The 4,758-nt window shown below is 35.7% G+C and overlaps 1 protein-coding gene across 1 annotated transcript in view; it reads right to left on the bottom strand.

Annotated features, from left to right (window-relative positions):
• The window catches only part of LOC110037711 (AUGMIN subunit 6), a 62,848-nt gene that overhangs the window by 12,866 nt on the left and 45,224 nt on the right, over window positions 1-4,758 (bottom strand). The gene's annotated exons all lie outside the window — the stretch shown is intronic.

The raw sequence follows: 4,758 nt of genomic DNA, 5'->3' as shown, positions 1-4,758 counted from the left end.
TATATATATATATATATACACATATATGTGTGGGTGTGTGACTCTTGTGTGTTTATATATATCCATACACCATACATACATACATACATACATAGGCTACCCCTGGACAGCACACCGGTGGATCGCAAACACACTTTGCGATCCATCTTTTTCAAATATATATATATACAGACACACGCACGCACGCATGCGCGCGCGCGCACACACACACATATAAACATATATAAATTTATTTATGTATGTAAGTGTATGTATATGTATATTGTACACACATACACATACACATAATATATGTATATGTATGTATAATAAACATAAACATATACATAAATATATACATATATTGGACCTTGGTGCTAGTGATTTTTCTGGATTTGTCAGTTCTAAACAATGTAAATACTTTTCAATTTCTAAAGTTCATCTATGCTATGGTTGTTCTATTTGATATCTTGCTTGATTTTTCAGTTAATTTTGGGTCTGAAGCATGGAGTAAGGCTTCAGGTAAAATAACGCTCATAACTATTTTGGTTTAAACTATGAGCTTCGAACAATACAAGTTTCACAAGTTCAATATGCTTAGTTGTTCTAAAAGCTTCCACATGTTGTCAATATCTTCTGCATTTTTAGCAAGGTTGTTCGCCAAGATGATTATCATAGCACTAGCATGTTCAACCGTTAAAAAGTTTTGGGAGGAATATTAAGAGTAAATGAGCCACCCTTCATAGGATGAGTGAAAGAATTGCTATTGAGTTTTATTTTTCAAATTATTAAACTTCATTTGTAAGTTTATGTTTTAATCTAGGGCTTCGATTCTATTTTTCTCTTGATGTTGGAAAGCAAGTTTATCAAAGATACTTTTAAAAGTTATACTAAACTAATAATTCAATCATTTAGATCTTAAGCAAGTTTTGATAATTCATCAATTCAATAGTTAGTTAAACTACAACTAATCTATCTGGATTTCTTTTTAGCTTAATTGATTTTAGTCTTAATTTGCCTGCCGTCATAGAATAACCTTTCAGAATCTAGACGGATGTAACGTTCAGTTGTTTTGGGTTGAGACAATGAATTTGTTTTTTTTCCTGTCTGTATTTTCTAATTAAATTATTTTCTATCAGGGAACTATTTATATGTTATTTGGGAACTATTTATATGTAATTACTTCACTGATTTAACAGAATTTTTACTATTTTTATTGTGTTTAGAGATTTTGATCCCTGTTTTTTTGCTCGCCAGAGTGTTGTATCATCTTCCTTTTGCAAGTAGTGTGTCAGCATCTTACTAAGGAGCATGTGGTGGATACTCCTTGCCGCCCATACCTTGTGGTTTTTCTGTTCTACTTCTGCTCCGTCCGAGCAACCGCCGAAATCCCTGCTACCTGCTGTCCAACAGCCCATTTCAACTGTCGAGCAAATCATACCCCTTCCAAACAACTTCGATCACCCATATTTTCATTCCCTTTCCCTTCCACAACTATCTCCTCTCAAAATCAGCTTGCGCAGTACCTTCTAAGAGCACTTAAATAGTGTCAATATGCACTAAAATGGTGTCAATATGAATACGAAGCAAAGAACTATGAGCGCCAAGAAGTTTAGAGGTAGAAGTATCACTATAATGAAAATTAAGAGTTCATAATCTCAAACCAAAACAGTTGAACATTACATTATCTTGATTAGAAGCTCATTCCTAGAGCAACAAAATCTTGCATCAAATCAACAAAGCCAAATGGAATTTCTAAACTTGCAGAACAAACCCAAAAAAAGCTTAAACTAGAATAGTTGAAGAAGAGCAAATCAAACTACGAAAAAGTTGGACAGATCAGCAAAGTAGACAGCTGGAAAAAAAAGCCCAAGATAATAATGAGGACATATTGAAGTTGAAAGAAACAGCTGAGCGTATATATACTAAGCAAAGAACTGATGAGAGTTATGGTATCCAGTGGCAAAATATACTTACTAAAATACTTGAAATACAAATTCAGAGAAATAAGAAATTTTGCTAAAAGTGAAAATGGTGTTGTATCCCGTGTGGAACAATATCCTGCAATTGCAAGATTTATCGTGATCGTACAGAATTGCGGAATCCTACTTGGAACTATAGCAAGATCCACGATTTCACAAAATCCCATAGAACCAGCTCCCGCATCATTCTCCCAGGCTATAAGAGACTTCTTTTGAATCTCTGTAAACTTCTGGAATCAATCTAACATCATAACAAAATCATTTCGCTGTTACTGCTGGGGGAGCTCTAGTACAAACTGTATGCTCATGTCCACCCAAGGCAACTTTGAAACATATCCTTCCAAAGTCTTTCTGATAGAATAGTTGTCATCTTTTTTTTACATAACCAGAATTTGACCTGCACAAAAATGAGTAATGACACAAACAAGTTTCGAGCAATTAAATCAATAACCTACTTCTCCCACTCATATTTGGCAGGACATAGCCGATAAACAAGTTTTTCTTAAGGAACCAACCCTAGAATTAGATCTATGACCTGTTAGACCACTGTCAATGATAGCCACCTAAGGGGTAAATTGTCAGTAAGGAAATCCAGCGAACCCCTTAACAACGGTTGCTCTTTTTCTACTATCATCTTCTCGAATTCACAACCTTTTAGTATAACCAATGCTACTTTTGTTGGAGTCTCTCTCGTAGGCTTAGCTTGAATCTCCAACATTTCTCTCTTATTGGTTGCAAGTTGATACTCTTCATTAACATCTTCATTCTCTTCTATGTCACTGTCCATTTCTTCAACTACTCCCTGCTCAATAAAAAAAATCACCTTCCTGTTTAGCGATCAAACACAATGTGGCAAAAAACGTGGCATTTAAAGCACTTACTGGTTAAGACAAATTTAAGAATGCTGGCGATCTCCAACTTTCTCGACTCTGTATGGGTTTCTCCTTGGGTATCTCTTGTTGCATCATATAGAGTCAAGCTATGTCTGTAAAGTGTCGCGGTCACCAGTTAACATTATTTTTTCACCTTCAAAGCCAGAGTCTGTACATCAAGTAGAAATCAATATGGTTGTAGTCGCGCCACATTATTGATGGCTAGTTTCTGTCCTGTAAGATATCTTGTCACGCTTGTTCTTCTGTTTCCACCAACCCACATTTCATTATGATCAAAGTCAATTGTGTAATCCTCCACTGAGTCTCTTTGGCTCACAGTGTAGAGTTTTATGAACATGCCATGTTGGTAATGAAGGGAAAGATAGTTTCGCTACATATCCCTTTTCTTCTTTAGACTAGGTGATATTCTTACTCTTCTTCCCTTCTCATTGCAGAATATGCTTCAAGTTCTCCCACCACGAAAAAGTATTTTTCCTTAACTTGGCTTGCTTGACTCTTGTGTCAGATGGAACGCCTTTGTACTCAAAGACTCATTCCACTATCTGAAGTTACTCGATGAACTCGTTCAGATCCATGCGACCGTCAAATTCCAGCAAGTCAATCTTCACTCCAAATTCCTAACATCTCCTCTGATGACCCATTCCAAATTGTCAGGGCATTGGTTCTTCGTCATTAGAAACTTCCTAGTGAAGAAGATTCACTTCATACTCTCGATTTGTTGAATGGCTACTGTGGCTATAGGTGACCTCATCAAGCTCTCTCCTCTCAAAGGCAGCTAACCTCTGTTATAGTTAGATAATTCCTCGTTGCATATCCAAGGTGATATTTTGGACACCTTGTTGAAAGTTCACCCTTCATGGCATTGTGTCAATTTCTCCCAATCAGAAGTTTGACAGATATAAGATTGCAATAAAAGGTTGGCTTTTGAAAATTTAGGATTAGGGCTAAGAATTATGATAGGAAGGGTTAGGGTGTGGTGGATGATTGGGGGCCTTTTTTTTTGACATATTAGTTTAGATTGTGTTAAAATTTGGTTTGGGATCAAAAGGAAGACAAATACCTAATTTTAGGATTTGGTAGGCTCTGTACCAGATCACACCATTTTAGGACACCTAGAAGGTGTTGAGGAAGCAGATTTTACGGGGAGATTTTACGGTGAGAGAGTTGTGGAATGGTAAAGGAATGAAAATATGGGCGGTGTCATAGATGTTTGGAAGCGGTACTATGAGCTTGGTGGCGAAAAATCGGTTGCTGGACATTTGGTGGCAGCAATTTCAGTCAGTGAAACGGGGAGGATGATCCACTACTAGTTCATAAGCGAGATACAAACACACTACCGACAAAAGAAAGATAACAAAAATACTTCGAAGATCATAAAAAAATAAACAAAGCCTCTAAAAACAACAACAATAATAATAATAAAAGTCTATTAAATAAAAAAATAACACACAAATAGTTCCCTAATAACAAATAAAATAATTAAAAAATATAAAAATAAAAAGAAAAAAAAGAAATTTTGCTAAAAGTGTAAATAAGATAGTATCTCGTGTGAAACATCATCTTGCAATCGTTGGATTTACCATGATCTCGCTGAATTGCAAAATCCTGATCGGGACTATAGCAGGATCAACGATTCCGCAAAATCCCACAGATGCAGTCCCCGCATCACATATGATTGGTTGTTGCATAAAGCTTAAATAAACTAAATATTATATTGGGCTACTTTTTTGCAGCTTTGTCTAATTAGCAGGTTTTTTCATAATGAAGCATACAACAACAACAACAAAGCCTTAATCCCACTATGTGTGGTCGGCTACATGAATCCTTTTTCTCCATTGCGTCCTATTTAGTGTCATATTTTCATTTAGTTCTAATAAATTAAGATCATTTTTAATACAATAAGC

The sequence above is a fragment of the Phalaenopsis equestris genome, unplaced genomic scaffold (assembly GCF_001263595.1).
Source record: "Phalaenopsis equestris unplaced genomic scaffold, ASM126359v1 Scaffold223895, whole genome shotgun sequence".
Lineage (NCBI taxonomy): Eukaryota > Viridiplantae > Streptophyta > Magnoliopsida > Asparagales > Orchidaceae > Phalaenopsis > Phalaenopsis equestris.
The sequence above is the reverse complement of the archived record's forward strand: the minus strand, read 5'-3'. Positions and strand labels throughout refer to the sequence as shown.